Raw genomic sequence first — 16,530 nt, 5'->3', positions numbered from 1 at the left:
AACTTGGCATCCAAATAAACAGGTGTTCTGGCATGGGAGCAGAGGAGTGCTTGTCTCTGAGCTCCTGTCTCTTTTCATGTATCTTCAGGGAGTCTCTATCAAAGGGCTGACTTTACTAATGATGTAATTTATTTTCTTTTCTGCTGAGGAGTTGGTGAAGAACTGGGTTCCTGGTGTCTGTAGCAGGGTAGGAGGGTCCAGCATGTAAATGTCTCTGGAGCACAGCCCAAAAATTGCCTTGGGTAGAATTAAACTCTGAAAGTAAAGTAAATAATGTCGCTGCTCTGCAAACCTCTGGCCTTACGTGGCAAATACTTGGGACTGTCAGTCCCAGTGTTATGTGCTGTGTTCAAACATGTCTGCTGTTATTGGTGGGCAGATTCTGGGAGTAACCCTTGAACCTCTGAGGAACTCTAGTCTGGGAAGTTTTAGAGACTGTGGATTGGTACTTTGGCTCACAAGATGAAATGCATGTCAACATTTGCCAACGTTCTGTGTGCAGGTCTCCCCAAAACCTGATTCCTTACCTCCAGTGTTTGACCTCTAAGTCTGACCGTCTTGGTCACTTGATGTAGAGAAATCCATGTGGATTGTATCAAAAAAGCCTTTTTATATCAGTACTCTCTTGCCTGAGCCCTTCCAGGGGTATGTGCAGAAGACAGGCTGGGCCTCAGGAAGATGAAGACAGCAAACCCCTGATCAGCCTTAACTTTGTTCCTTGGCTTCCAGGCGGTGCCACTTCCAAGATAAGGCAAACACTGCAGTGACCTTATCCAGGGACCTCGCTGACGTCAACGTGTGCCTGTCCATTAACCTCGTTGGACTTTGGGTCAGGTTTCTTTGAAGGCTGGGTATTGAAAGCAAAGAGCGAAAGGCTAGCCGGGGTCACTCAGTCTTTGCTGGGGTAACTGGAGCAAAGACAAGGGGCAGGCTGTGTGAGCCAGCCTGTTGGGAGGGTCAGCCCACATGTGATTGAAGGCAGAGGGGTTTTCCATGGCCCTCTGTCTTGAGCTTCTTATGCCAAACGTGTCTTATAGACCTGCTGCTGGGCCTCTCGACATGCATCTCCCTTTAAATGTTTGTTTATGTGCGTGTCCCTGGGGCGCTTTGAAAATCTCTGGAGATGCCTAAAAGGATTGAGGCACCCAAGTGTCTGTGCACAGGATCAGCACAGCACGCTTGGTTTTATTTTGTCCTTAAATAAAAGCAGGCTCTGAGCAGATGAAAACATTAGCATGAGCTGTGTGCCTTTGTGTTTTAATGCTGTCTCCCTGAGCAGTGAGAGAGAAGCATTATGAAGTTCTTGCTTTAAAAGGACCTTGATGGCAGCAGCCGAGCTGGGCTAGCCTTGGAGAGGACTCGAATGCCACTTTTTGGTGCTTTGTGTTGTAGAGTGCTGTGTGCTTGAGGGGCTGTCTGTGACATTCCTTGCTCCTCCTGTGACATAGAAAAGTCCAGATGCAAGCCTAGGTTGATAAGTTTTAAGTGAATGACATTAACCAGGCAGGAAATATTCCTGCTTGGCTTTAGGGTCCTACACAGCAAACAAAGAAACAGAAATAACAAACAGTGGGTTTACTTAGGAGTAATGTGACTTTGCTTTTTATTATAAGCCTCAGGAGAACAGTAACTTTAACCTAGTGTAACTTGCTTCCAAACCACAGCATCTCTGCCTACAGGCACCCTGGTAGACATCTGCTCCTCAGGTTGCCTACTGTGTTCATCATGTTGGTACCTGAAGTGTTTTGGTACCTTACGGACTGTTCTCCTGCTCCTTTCCTCCCCCGTGCATGTGCTGCTTCCTCGAGGCATTTTGGCACCAAGGAGAAGGCAGAAGTAGCACTTAAAACATAAAGGATTCCAGATGTGAGCATGCCTTGGACACTGCTAGTGGAAGAGAAACACGTAATCCACACAGGTGTTCACATTATGGTGTGGCCACATGGTACGTGTGGATAAATATCCCAGATAAAGCTGATTGTTTTTTGTAGGTTAGTTTCCTCTCTCCTTTTTAAACTGTAAATTGAAATCCACACTCTGGGGAGCCTGCAACTGTATACCTGTTAGCTGCATTCCCTGCCGTGGTGTCAACTTGATGGCTGGAGCCTCACATTCTTAAATGTCAGTGATGAGGTGTTAGAAGTTCCCTTCTTCCTGCTGGAGGAGGTTGGAGGAGGCCCTTGAGAACTGTTTGCTGTAGGAAATGAGAATTGCCAAGATCCTCTGTTTCGAGGGAGTCTACATGATCCCTTCACCTTGTGTAGGATGAAATAATGCTGGTGTTACCACTTGAGCCCCATCCCTGGCCGGATAGCAAAGCCTGGTCGTCCTTCTGATGCAGTGATTTGCCTCTGCCACCATTCTCTACAAGGACAGGCCAGCAGAGCTGGCTTTGCTGTGAAACTGAGTCTCCTTCCCTGCTGATGGGAACTGTGGTGCTTACCCTTCCCCTAACGCTGTGCAAATTATTTTGCAGTTTTATTTTCCCAAGGAACATGCAGATGATCCATATTGCACTTGGGGGGGTTGCATGCTAATGAAACCAAAAACTAGATTTTTCCTATCTTGCAGAGAAGTTTAATTTTGAGCATCTTGAACACAAGATCAGAGTGGGGTTGTGAGCTAGACCAAGTCTTGTTTTTACCGGGGGTAGCCGGAAAACTCATTGCTTCTGCTGGTGTTGGTTCTCCTTGAAAGTGTTGTAGTGACTGTGGTATTACTACTGTTGACTGTGTGTTGGTTTCATGGCAGAATTGTTAATCTTTGTGAAGGTGATTTCAGTCCTTTTGTCTATCAGGTAACCTCAAAATAAAAACCACTACCACTGGGTCTGAATCTTTTCCATTAATGTAGCAGATTCCAAAGTGCCAAGTGGGGAATGGTCTGTTTGTAATGGTGCTCCTCTAAACTTCTGATGCTTCAGACAAGCCCTGTGTATTGGTTGGAACAAATTATGTTGAACTCTTGAGCTCTGAAATTATTTCGGGGTCTGGAGTTCATTTGGAGAGTGAAAACTGGATGTCACAACAGTGTCTGAGGCACTGCTGGAAGTGATGACACTCATTCCAGGGCGTTCAGGCAGCTCCTGTGTTGCACTGTGGTGAGCAGCACCTCCACACTAGCAGGGCTGTTGCACCAGGGATGGAAAGGCCTCCTGGGGTGTTCCTGCTTTTATGCTGCTCTCCGACCTTTTGTTCTCATTTTTCAAATGGGTGCTCAGAATTCTCAGAGCAGTTTGATTGAAAGAAGAAATGTTGAACTGAAGGGCAAAAAAAAAAACAAAACCAACCACAACAGAGGATTACCTAATTTGAGGCTGGTGTCTGTACCATTTCACACTCTCTTACTCCTGTCAGTCAGGGCTCTTTTTATATACGTATGAATTTTCTAAGACAGACCTTGCTGTCCAAGGCTGAGGTATTGTCCTACCTATTTCAGAGTGTTTCATGGGTCTGCTTGGGATGCTGTTTCTTTGTTTCCATTTCTCAGCCATGGTGCTGCATCCCTTCTGATCAGGCAAGGAACTGAGGCTTCTGACTCAGCCTTCTGAGGAGACTCCTGAAGTTGCCTGGGAAAATGCTGCAGTGCCTGAGCAGCTGGCGAGGGCAGGCAGAGCTGGAAGACGGGCAGGGATGCAGCTGTCTGGAGTGCTGGGAAGGAGGATGCATACACTGACCAGTGAGGCTTTGGGGAGCCACATCCTCTGTTCCTGGCTTTGATTTGGTGTGAAAGGTTTGGCTTCAGGCTGCTGACCTCCCCGGCCCAGCAGTGTGGCAGGAGCAGTTGCTTGCGTGAGACCTTTCTTGATTTCTGTCCTGACCTGATGTGTTGTGCTCTGGAGACGATGGTCTTGTAAGGATGCTCTTGGGTGGTGAGTGAAGTGCTCTGATACATATTCCCCCAAGCCCTGTGGAGTATTATTTTCATGTACTTCTTAGGTGAAAAAGAAGAATCTGGCAACTGTGTGGGAGGCTGCTTTGACTGGTATACACAAGCATTAACAATGATAAATCTTGGGGGTTTATTTAGGACTTTTTGTCTTTTTTTAACTCTTTGAGCTCCTCTGGACTTTTCTGCATGCAGGTAGAAAAATAGCAGGCATGAGACCTAAGGAATGGTCAATACCTTCGTCCCAGGAGAGCTGCTGAGTGTCAGAGGAGCTGGGGCTTTGGGCTACAGTATTCCCAAATGTGGCTTGAGGCTACAACATTCCCAAACGTGTCCTGCCGTGCGTTTCCCACCGCGTGGGACCCGGAGCAGTTATCTGTAACAGTAGTAACATAAATTGAATGAGCAGTCCGGTTAAATAAGTAATGAAGTTAGCAGGGTGCCTAATTAAATTAAATTCAAAATTATGTATGGATGATGCCTTTCTAATAATTGCTGTAGGTTTGTCATTGAGGAACTCCACACTGCCCTCTTGGAGGAAGCTTCCGCTTTCCCAGGTGAATGTTGGTACCACGGAGGGATGCATTTTACACTTCAGTTGACTTTAACTCCTTCCTCATGCTCTTGTGACCATGCTAGTGTTGCTGTTTTCTGTTCTGCTGAGATATGTGGAGGGAGTTTGGGTGATTTCAGCCTCTGCTGCTTATATGTTTTTTTCCATTGCTACAAAGGGTTTCTGCTTTGCTCCTGCTTTCCTAGACCAGACTTAGTGCTGTTTCCTCAGTCCCTGTGCAACACAGATCTCCTTGTAGGGACTGTCCCCTGTCCTTCCCATTCTCTTGGTGCCTGGGGAGTCGTTCCTGCCTCCATAAAGCACTGGGGCCCGACGACACGTCTGGTTGCTCTGGACACAGTGACTTAGCTCACTGCTTTATTTGAAAGTAATCTCTTAATATCCATCTTTCCGGGCTTTTTTCAAACAGCAGTGCTTTGAAGGTGTGTGTCAGTTTGGGGATAAATGTTAAGCTGAGGTGGAAGAACAATTTTGAAGCAAAGGAAAGCTGCTGAAATTAAAAGACACTTGAGAAGACACAGCCATCATGGCCACCAAAGGGAATTCTTCTCTCTCCAGACAGCATGTTGAAAGCAGTCTGTCTCTGTCCTGGGCATGGTCAGGCACTCAGTGTGTTTTGAAGATGGGTTGTCAAGGCAGAGCTGGCTCTGGCTGGCAATTGCTGACCTTTGAGCTAATGTGTGCTTAACAGAAGAATGTGAGTACATCAGAGGAAGAATTGTCATGGTCCTTACCATCTTTTCACCTCCTTTTGAGAAGGATAGGTCTATTAAAGGACCTCTGCTCCAGTGGAACTGGTCCTGCCCTTCCAGGAGATGGCTGCTGGCCTTTCTGAAGGCTATAGTAGATGAAGGGAGGAGAGAGTGCCCAAATGACCAGAGCTCCATTGCTGCTTTTTTAAATTCCCACCCTCCCCACTGTTCATTTTGCTAATATATAAAGTTCCAGATTGTGTCTTTGGTGTAGGATCCAAACTTGCCTGCAGGGGCAATGGTCTGGGGGACCCACAGCTTGTTCTTCATTAATCAACAGATGCACTGCAGAGAAATGCCTGGGACAGCAGCTATGGTGATGAATTACAGAAGATTTTTGTCACATTCCGGGCAGTCTGATTCTTCCTTGTTGATGGTTTCCCTGGGAAAGCCTCCAGAGGATGAACAGGAGGATCATGCAACCCCTTTTGCTCCAGGAATGGCAAATACTTTGCATTGTTTCCCTGTGGTGCTTCATCAGAGAATCTGAAGGTCCTGTGCAAACCTTTAATTAGTCATTGATTGGCCTCAGCACCTTGATACCCACCACCCTTGTGACTGAGCAGCAAGATTGAAGAGCCTTGTTACCCCCCCCATCTCCTGAGCTGAAGTGTGAAAGTAGAAGGATCTTGGCCAGAGCCCTTATGAAGCCAGAGGAGTCTAGAAAACCACAGGGTGTAGTGACTGCTATAACTAAGTGATTTGCATGGGTGCAGTGACCTGAGCAGTGCTCTGCACATTTCATGCACAGTTGCGTTAAAGGGATGCTGATCATTTTCAGCATGACCTGCTAATTATTAGAGCAGATGAAAGCCTTTTTTTTTTTTCCTCTTTAAATCCTCCTCCCCCTGCATGTTCTCTTCTTCTCCCTGCTCCTTCCCCAAGCCCTTATCTAAGCTAATCAACATGACACAAACAGCCGAAAAAGCAGTATTCTTACAGCAGCTATTAACTAGAAAGGAGACAGTGGTGTCTGGAGCCCCTCGGGAGGGACTCGCCTGGTATAACCCATTACTTTTAACAGCCAGAGTGAGAGCTGCAGAGTCACAACAGAAAAGCTTTAAGCTTTTTTTCTTTTGAGGTCCTAATATGCAGTGATCTGTTTCTTGTGATGTAGATTTTTAAGAAGACCTAAGTGTGGAATTTCAGTGGTGATGCTTCCCAGATATCTGTTATGTCCCTGATTAAAAATAAATCGATATCAATAGCTATATATGTTTTTTGGTAAAGTTTTCAAAAGTTCAAGACATATGGCTAGGTCCTTCAAGAGAGTCCTTCTGTCCCAAGTGTCCATTTATTGTTGGTACAGCATCCCTCAGCAGCAGAATACACAACTAGGGGAGGATCATGTTAATTTGGCAAAGTAGTTTCTACAATTGCATCGAGCTGGACACATGGGTTTGTTTTCTCCTGTATTTCAAGAATTTTTTTATCTACAGCCATAGGAGGGATTTTCCAGTCTCCTCTGCTCTGGTTTAGATGAGTGCTTAAAAGTTGTGCATGTGGTGATAACAGAATAGGCTGAGACAGAGGACAGACATGTCTTAGGAATTTCAGTTGTGGTGGTACGTTGGAAGGAAGCTGAGCAAATGGACACGATGTTTAAATAGTGTGTCCTGAATTGCTTTCATTTGGTTCTTATTTTGTAAGCCATTGGCTGGGTTTTCTGTCCTTTCAGAAATCAGCAGCTTCTTATGAAATATGGAGCTGTTTAAAAACAGACAGCAGCTGCTCCATCCTTGCGTCAGCACGGACTCGGCAGAAGGAAGGGGAATGGTAGACGGTTGTTTAGCTGTGATATTCTTCCCTTCATTGCTGTTGTCATATTGTGTTAACAGAAGGTCTGATCAAATATACACCAGGAAAGTAAGACTTAATGTTTCTTTGTTCTCCTGGAATGGTGCTGGGAGGGGAGCGGGGGAATGTTTGAATGAGACTTTTATTTATGTGGTTCAGATAGCTCAGCGTTGCCTGTGTCGGTAGGTATGTTGTTCTGCTCTTATTTCTTAGGCTGCTTGCTGTATTTTTAGCTGGGAAAAGTCTTTACTTGGTTGTTTGTACAAAACCTCTGCTGTGTGATATGGAAACCTCGGTGGGGGGGTAAATATTTAACAGGGAGAGTATGCTGTGTTCACGCTGACTTCCTAACTGGTTTTAAACTCTTTTCATAAAAAAATCTCAGCTAGATTATTTAAAAAAATAAAAAGAAAAATGAGGAACATTGTTGCACAAGAACTGGAAAGAACCCAAATAGTTTGCTTACTGTTAAAATTGCGACATGACTGGAAACATTTGGTAAAGAAAAATTAATTGCTTGGTGTATTTGTGGTTTCCTGTTGAATCTCAATTTCTAGAGGAGGTTGAAAATCCCATGGATGTTTCCTCAGATTACTAGATAGCATTATACCTTGTGAGCATGATGAAAGACCTTCAGCAAAGCATGGCAGATATCCATGGCTTGTTATAAAAAGTCTCTCCCATCTGGAACATGACTGTTTTTTCTCCTTTTTAGTAGGATGGTTTGAGCAGAGATAAACATGCAGTGAAATTTAGCCGGTCCAGTCTTACTTCACTGCCAACATGGATTTCCTTCCAATCTGAGAGTCACTTGAAGAAGAATGCTGCTGTGGTCGTTAGTCCTCAGAGCTTTAAATAAGCTTTGAAACCATGGACAGGGCTGGCTGGTAAGGGAGGAGGAGAGGGCCAAGCAGTTGTCATTCAGCAGAGGATGGGCTTGAATGTGGTTGAAGGTCTGCTCTGGCCCATCTCACTTCACTCCTGAGTGATGGTGAGCTGCAAAGCCTGAGCTTGAGAGAATCAGATGAGAGAAATACCGGGGCTGAGGACCATGGTGGTTCCCATATCTGGAGGCTTGGGAAGCGTCTGAGAGCTGCTGTGTGAAACTCTGGGCTGGAGACATCTGGCAAGGGGTCAGGTCAGAGCATCACAGTTCTCCTTTGGCCTGCAACCCCTGCTCGGCCTCCTCGTTTGATCACGCAGAAGATGTTTGTGTACGCAGGAGTATAACTCGTGATGACACAGGGCTTAAGGTTGTGAAATCTTTGAGGCTCTTCTGGGTATTCCTGTGGGAATGGAAGAGTTATCCCTCAGATAATTTCCGTGGGGAAATAGTTAATCTCATAAACACCAGAGGTTGTTTTCTAAAGCGAAGGCAGGGCTGTGTAGGAGCGTGGTTAACCATGTACAGTGGAGACAGGCTAAAACTCATAAAGGAAAAGTGTATGTAGGAGTTTATAGCTGTGTATGAGTGTATTAAAGCTTTAATTTGAGATCACTGACTGAGATGAAAGTGAGCTGCTGTGGAGCGACACTGCTTTGAGGAAGCTGAAAGCAACTTTTTGAGATGGATGGTGGCCCCACAACTGCAGGCGCTTGATGTCTGAGAACATGCACAGTTAAACAAAGTCTGCTTCTGGTAGTCCTGGAAAACAGTAAAGTGTTGGGTTTTTCGGTGTAACTTGAAATAATGAAAAACTTACTTTAAAATTAATGCTCAACTAACTTTCTGAAAATCCCCCATCCAGTTTTGAATGTGTGTGTTCACTCTTGGGCTGTTGGGAGTTAAGTTTTCCTCTTGACTCAACTGTGGAAACGGTCTTCATTTATCATTTCCCAGTTTAGCTCCTGTATTAAAATTATAACAAGGCTGGGGTTTATTTTTGTCTTGTGTACATTTATCTCCTGTGTATCCTTGTGTCTATTATTAGAGTCCTGCTCCATTGCTAAATGGATTGGCCGAGTTCTTGGGGACAAAATATTGAAGCATATGACTAGTCTGCAATACGCCTCAGCCGAGGCTCTGCAGTATTCATAGCGCCTGGGTTTACCCAGCGTTTGTCACAGCTTGCTTATTTTAAACACTGAGGATGCAGTGGGCAGAGCCAGTAGATAGGAGATGTTCAATGGCATATCAGCTTGTAAGTGGAAGGAGGGAGGAGGTGAAGGTGGAGAGGAACCTCCAGCTGAAAATAAACAGATAACAGTGGTGTGTGTTTGGGAAGCGTGGCCAGGGCACAGCCCTCTTCTTGTTTTGCTTTTTTTATTTGGACTTTTTTTTCTTGACAGGATAGTTCTGTTTCAGAGTGCAAATAAGGGAATGTCGAATCCTCTGCAAGAGGACTGGTGTGGTGGTTGGTTGGCTATGAACTTACCCATTATTGAATTAAAAAACAATTGGAAACTTCTGATGAGTCCCAGCCATGTTTCAAAGTCCCCGTGATTACCACTTCTGCTGGTTGGTGGCTGGACACTTGTCCTCCAAGCTCTAACTGGCTTTTTGGCTTGCACGAGAGTGACTTGTATTTCTGCTGATTTTGCCTCCTGGTACCACATCCAGCCTGAGCTAGGTGGTTTTTTGGGTCTTTCTGGGATTTGTTGCATTTTGTAACCTAGCTATTGAATATCTTAACCATGTTGTTGCTTTGCTTGCAGGATCTCTTTGTCCCTGTGGCCTCTTCCGTATCTGCAGCTCTCTCCCAGGTCTTAAGAAGACCTTCAGGGTCTTGCATGCTGTAGTAGTATACCTTTTAGAGGCCTAGTTTTTGGTGCTTTAATTTTTTTTTTAAATAGCCTAGGCAGTGTCTTTGGTGAGACATAGTGCAGAATTCACAAAAACAATTAGAGAAGACTTTTACTGGTATAGCATGGCTTGGGATCCGATTCTCGATTCGATTTTTATTCCCTTCTACTTCATTTCTCTAAAAAACGTGATGAAATACTTTCCCTATTCCCGTTTGCTGGATTTTTTTTCCCCCCTTTTCTGCTATTCATGGGATACACTCTGCTACTGGATCTCTTGATCCAGCTGGAGAGGGACTGCCTGGTAATTCCAGCTTTCGCACAGATCCTTAAATGAGCCATCTTTTTCCACCTCCTCCCTTCTTTGTGTTCCTCATCCAACATCCTTTGGTTCCTACGTACGTGCCACGTGCTTCCTTGTTTTGCCTGCGTGAACAGAATTTTCTGACGTCTGTTCCGAAGGATGCGGCTTGGCCCTTGCAAAGCTTTTTCTCTGCTGCAGGCTCTGCTAGTAGAGGCAGGTGTGCCCAGTGTGGAACTGTACTTGGGCTGGGTGTGTTTTTGGAGGCTCTGGCTTGTGGAGCAAGAGGGTGGTTTAGCCGTGGTCGTGCAGCTGTGGGTGTAGGAAGCTGGGAACTCTGGGGTAGGATCAGCGCACAGGACTGAGTTGTCTGAAAGATTTGCTACTGTGGCCACAGAACGCCTTGGCAGGTGGGGGAGAGTTGATCAAACAAGCCTGCTTCCACTAATTGTCTGGCTATTGTATTTCTTTTTGTGATTTTTTTTTTTTTTTAAATTTCATGGACTTTAAAGCATGCGTGACTGAACAGTTTAATTAGCTGTGGGAACTGCTGGAGATAAGTTACTGGGATTTTCTGCAAACCTCTCTGCCCTTTTCATGTTTTCGGTGCAGCAGAGTCGCTGTGAGCAGGCAGGCAGGAGTGCCTGTGAACGTGGCCCAGGTAAGATGTTATCACCTGCAGGTGACTGGTGTGTAGGCTGGCTGTTTGCTGGTGGGAACCAGTCCCTGATCTGGTACCCCTGCCTGGGCTCGTGGGGACAAGGTGCACGTTGGGCAGAGCAGAATGCAGCCCCACACTTGAGCTGTGCTTGCTGGGGATACCCTCACACCTCATGGACATACCTCTTACATCTAGGTCACCTTCTTGCACACCTCTGTTGCAGGGGAGACATTATGCAGCCATTGCTTCATGAATTGCACTGTAATTTGGTAATCTTTGGGTGATCTCCTACCTTCCACCCTAGAATGTTTCAGTGGCTGTGTAACTAGTTACAGTAGGAATACCAGCAGTGTTGTTAAAGTTGTACGGGCTTTATGGAAACACGGACGTTTGTCATGGCCTCCCAGCATGTTTTCAGAGGTTGCTAATGGGCGATATTCTCAGAGACTTGACTTGAAATCCTGCTCCTCCTGCAGTAAATGGGTGAATAGGGGCTCCTCGTTACTTTGCAGGGGCTGGCATTCAGCCCAAGTTCTCCTCCTGGATCCATCAGGAAAGTCGTCATGTCTGGATCCCTTGCCATGGCTGGACCTGTGCTTTCCAGGCCGTGGAAAGTACCTGAGTGCTGGTAGAGGAGCTGTAAGTGGCTACAAGCTGCTCCTTTTCCTGGGAGAGCAGAAGTGAACCACCCACCTTGGAAAAACGGAGGTTATAACAATGAGGTTCTGGCTTGTGTCTCCAGCTTTATTAGCAATGGTCAAAATCGATTTTTCTGACGTATTTTTCTTGTGCTCACAGTGATTTTCTGTGGTCAAATATGTCTTCTTGTTTTGTTCCCGTGCATGAATGGATTGTATATGGAGCTGGCTTCCATGCTACAGGGTCTGCTTCATCCTGACGCCCCGCGCTGAGCGTGCCCTGGTCATGCAGTCTGTCCAGCGGCTGTACGTGATCGAGCACACAATCAATTAGGAATTATTAAAAGTCAAGGATATTATTGCAGAAGGTTCATTTAAAAAAATAAAAAAAAGCATCCTGTAAGAGGTGCTGGTGGTTATTTCCTTTAAATCCTTAGATTTAGGGTTTGAGAGGAAAAATTGCTAAACGATGTCTTAAAGCTGAATAAAGAAGTCAGTATTGAATGTTCTAATGTCTTACAGATGCTGTGGGGTTGCAGGGTTTTATTTTAAATTTAACAATGGGAGTTGGAGCAGCTCCAGCATTGTAAAGAATAGTCTCTTTAATTAAGGGTTTAAGCTAGAAGAGTGTGTGTAGTGTGATGCCATTTTAAAGTTTCAGCAGGGCTTTGTAGTTGTAACTTGTTATTCCCCATCTTGCATCATGCATCCATGAGTCTGGGGTCATGGTGGGGATGGATGTTCCTTGCCTGGAGAAGAGAGGTTGGTCTGTGTAAGAGTAGAAAGGTTTCTCTAGATATTTTAGCCCTGACTTTACCATTTTCTCTTTCTTGTGACTCCTGATGCCCACTTTAAGGTGCAGTGCACATAGTGTGTTACACCCATGTGTGTAACAGCAACATGGTGTGTTAGAGAAAGCATCAGCTTTGTTTTTCCCTAATAGGTTTTTTTTTCTTTTCAGGTTGGGGAGAGGGTGTTCTTAGATGTCATCTTGGTAGTAGCAAGTTAGGATGGAGGTTAAGGGGCAAGGGATGGGAGACTGGGATCAAATTCAGTCTGCTCAGGAAGGTATTCTGAGACTCACTGAGGTTTCACTGGAGTCGTGGACTATGAGATGTAGTTGTGTGTCTGTGGCATTCAGCTGGGCAGGGCCGAGTCTCATGCCTCTGGAAATTCTTAGGTTTCAGTTCTCAGTGACTTGTTCACCTGTAACTTACTGGGGCGAAACCCAGAAAATTGGCCCTTAAAAAGATAAACTGAATTATTATTCTCCCGTAGAAGACAGAAGTGTTCCAGGCATGCGACCCTGAGTTCTCATCAGAAAAAACGTCAAGAGATTTATGGTGACGTGTCTTAACTTCAGCCCATTCTCAGCTCACGGGACTCAGGTGGATGCTCCATGCCAGGTCTGGTTTTCTCCCGTCTGTGGCTCTGCCTGGCTGTGTGGTAGCACAACGTGCATTTAATTATCAGCAGCAACAGCTGCTACTTTTGGCCATCTCGGACACTTGGCTGTAGGAACCAGCATCTGCCAGGGTTTGCTGCATCCTGGTTTGTGCAAAGACTTTTTTCTTTAGGGTACTTACTGTGAGAATTAGGCTCTTCTGTGGCATTAGGAACTGTAGCCTTGTAGCAAAGGCTGAGCAGCTGTGAGCTCGACAAGGAACCTTTATGGTTTTCATTTAGTGTCTCCTGGTATGTTTATTCCCATAAAATAATTAATTGAACTAGAGCTCCAAGCAATGTTATCACCTTTGCACATTAGCAAATCATAATCATGCTCTGCGACTTAATGAGATTCAGAAAGAAATGTTCTTTTTTTGTTTGCCTTCTGGTTTTCGAGTGTTAAAGACTCCCATGGGTCGTGCATTCAAGTGTTTTCTGGAGATCATGGGGGCAGTGGGCTGTCTGTGTGTGGAGGGCTGGCCATGGAGAGCCACCAGCCACCAATGCAGAGCAGGAACCTTTGGGTTTCCCAGAGTTGTTGCCAAACTTGGAGCTGGATTGTGAACGCTGGCAACACTGTTTTGAGAACAGAGCACAGAGAATGGAGCTAACTGTATTTTTGTGGTGGTCTTGGCTCTGCTATTTTTTTTTAATTTTCTCTTCTATTTTCCGTTGTTTTCTTTGCTTATTTGTTAACTCGCAAAATTCAACAAATTCCAGAGGATCTCCCAGCCCTTGGGGTGAGTTTTACTCAGGGCTGCAGTGAACCAGCACATGGCTGTGGCACTCACTGAGCTCCTGCTCAGAGGTGTGGGTGCAGTGGGGATCTGCTGGCCTTCAGGTGATCAGGGTGTGGAGATAGTGGGGTCATCCTGGGCAGATTGCGTGCGTAGTCACGGTAAATATTAACTTCACATGATCTTGGGAGCTGCTGTGCGTGTGTTAGCTGCTCATTTTGGTAGGATTTGGTTGAAACTCAGTCATGACGCTCCCTAACTTCATCAGTCTTCCCACACCACTGACTTTAATGATGTCTTGAGTGTCTTCTCCTCTGAGTTTCGCTGCTATTTCTCTGTCTTGCCGGGGTGTGTTAGTGCTTTTAACTCATTCAGCTGCAGAATAAGCCCAAAGTGTGTATGGGCAGGTTGCCCTACACTGACACAGGGGCACAGGGTATCTCGAGTGCAGTTGGTTCTCCAGGACATCCCTGCAGTGCTTTCCCGAAAGGAGAGACAAATTCTCCCAGACTTGCTAAGAGACGATTTTCTTGCTTCCCTGCAGCTCTGCAAATCACGTCTGGAGCCCCATCAGCCTCCTCATGGCTGGCACGGGCAGGGCAGTGACAATCACATGCCCAAGTGTTGTTTTGTGGTCTGTTTTCTCTCAGGCCGGGCGAGCTGGAGGAGAACCTTGCACGCGCCTTGCTGGAGCCAGCGAGCAGAGCAAATGTACCTGCTGAGTAACAGACTGAAATAAACCCGGAAAAGCCCAGATGGGGTTCTGGCAGTTACTGCAGATGCTGTGTCTGTGACAAATCAACAAATCCACTAGATGGGAAACAGTTCCTGTGTGCTGTCCCCGGGAAGAGGATCATCCTCTGCACCACTGCCCGGTGACCCCGGGCCGTTCATCTGGGCAACGCCGGGCGGCGGTGCAGGAAGGAAATAGTTAAAGGAGGAGAGGTTGTCAAGTTGGGTTAGCCATCAGATAGCTAATATTTTAGAGGTTTTTCAGAGCTAAGCTATAAAAAGGCCGTAGCAGTATTTCAACTCGCCCATTGTCTGCTGGAAGCCAGCCAGCGTTGCCATGCCGACGAGGAATTATTACTTGCTGCCAGAGCTGGAGGAAAAGCTCATACTTTTGGCTTCAAAACAGGAGGGGTGGACTTATGTAATCCACTGTGTTTATAGGCTGAGACTGGCAGGAGCATTGAGAAATAATTACAGGCTTTCCATTTCATTTCCAGCTTGGTTTTAAGGCTGTGTGGCCTCACTTTATTTATTTATTTTGAAGTTAAGAGGGTGGCTGCTAAAGATGCAGGAGGTGATGCAGGGATGCTGCTAGGTAAGTACCCCCTGCTTCCCTCCCCGGGCTGGCTGGGCGGCTTTTGTTTTGGTGGCATTTTGTGTGGAGAGCTAAACTAGGCCACAGCAGAAAAAAAGTTGCTTTGAAAAACTGAGACTTGGCCCGGCGACACAGAAACAGTGTTTCGTGCTGGAGGCTGAGCACACACTCCCGCGGTTGCCCGGAGGTGTCCAGCTGCTTGTCGGCGGAGGTGAAGTGCAAGGTTTTGCGAGTCCCCGCTGCTTTCTAAGGTGATTTTTATCCCTCCAGCCCTCCTTGGTGTGGAGTGTGTAATTTTGAGGGGAGGGTAGCACCAAGGAAAAAGGAGAGAAAAAGTTTGGAAATTTTTTTTTCCATGGACATCTTGGTCTTACGTGTTGCTCCGTCGGCTGGAGAGGGTTTTGTCCGTGGGATCAAAGCAGTTTTGCCGATGTTTTGTGCTTCTGAGAGGTGAATTGCGAAGTTTATCCTGTAATTAATGTGGGTTTGTTCGTCCTGGGAGCAGTCAGTAGATGATGCTGTAATTTGGGTTTGCCTGAAAAGCAGCGCACAGTGTGTTTTGACTTCGGTCAGGCCAGTGGGAGTTCACAGCTGCTGTTTTGGTGCAGGCTGTGGCATAAAGGGAGTTATTGCTGGTGAACACTGCTCGCAGAACTTTGAGGACGTGTGGTTTTGTTGTTTCTGAGGGTCATGGTCCTGTAGTTGTGGGGAGGATGCTTCAGGTGCAGTGGGAATCCCAGGAGAGATGGTGGGATGGGGTATTTTCTGGGCTGCAAAGTGGCAGCGAGGAGGGGGATGCTGTGGGTGGGACGGGAGGGCTGTGCTGGGGCAGCATCAGAGCCCCTGAGCCATCAGAGCTGGGGTGAGCTGTGCCGTGCATTGTCATGCTCAGGCTTCTTTCAGTAAATGAGAATCCTGCAACTGTGACTTTTTAAATCTCTTTGACATTGGGTGTAAAGCTCTGAAGAGTGGATGAAGCCTATTTTTGGAAGGGATATTAAGAAGAATGCTTTGGTATACTGCAAAGTTGCTTTGAAGGTTACAAAGGTGTATAGAAGCCGCAGTGTGCTGTGATTTTTTTATTTTTAATTTTTTGTTTTCTTTCATTGCACAATGTCCTACTGAGGAGTTACGTTCTTAGTCCATGCTAATCTGCCTTCTTGCCAGTGTTGTATGGTGTGTACAGATGAAATATCCCTACTGCTGTGCCAGGCTGCTCCAGAGAGTGGACTCTGGTGTTGACCAGCACTAGTGACTTGGAGATACTGCGCTTCTTAGGGACAGCTGCAGTCCCATATGAACATGTTTGGGCCCTGTCTTGAAACACAGGGGTACTTTGGTGGCTCTGGTGTACACAAGGGCTTGTTAAATGCACACTGCAGAAATAAACTGCTTTTTCCACAGTTTCCCACAGTTACGGGCAAAAACTTGGGAGAGTGGTGACACACTTTAAGTGGGGAAATATTCTTGAAACAGCAGGTTTGACTGGTGTTAGCAGAGATGCATGGGTGTGTTACACAAAATAATTCAGTCATTTAATGATCTATCATACTGCTCTAACTCCTACCACAGATGCTGTTGGACTCGATGCGAGTTGGATTTGTTACTGCAGGGTTGTTTTTTTTTTTTTGTCTTTCTCTGGGATTCATGCCAAGATGAACTGTATG

General features: G+C 46.0%; 1 protein-coding gene across 11 annotated transcripts in view; it reads left to right on the top strand.

Annotated features, from left to right (window-relative positions):
* The window catches only part of NCOR2 (nuclear receptor corepressor 2), a 238,186-nt gene that overhangs the window by 36,391 nt on the left and 185,265 nt on the right, over positions 1-16,530 (top strand). Inside the window, exon 1 of one of the 11 annotated variants that reach the window (XM_032705352.1) lies at positions 14,731-14,863. The exons of the other annotated variants lie outside the window; for them this stretch is intronic. The gene's annotated coding sequence lies outside the window, so the exon portion shown is untranslated. Of the gene's footprint in view, positions 1-14,730; positions 14,864-16,530 lie in introns of those variants that run through there. 11 annotated transcript variants of the gene reach the window in all.

Source organism: Chiroxiphia lanceolata, chromosome 18 (genome assembly GCF_009829145.1).
Source record: "Chiroxiphia lanceolata isolate bChiLan1 chromosome 18, bChiLan1.pri, whole genome shotgun sequence".
Lineage (NCBI taxonomy): Eukaryota > Metazoa > Chordata > Aves > Passeriformes > Pipridae > Chiroxiphia > Chiroxiphia lanceolata.
The sequence above is the reverse complement of the archived record's forward strand: the minus strand, read 5'-3'. Positions and strand labels throughout refer to the sequence as shown.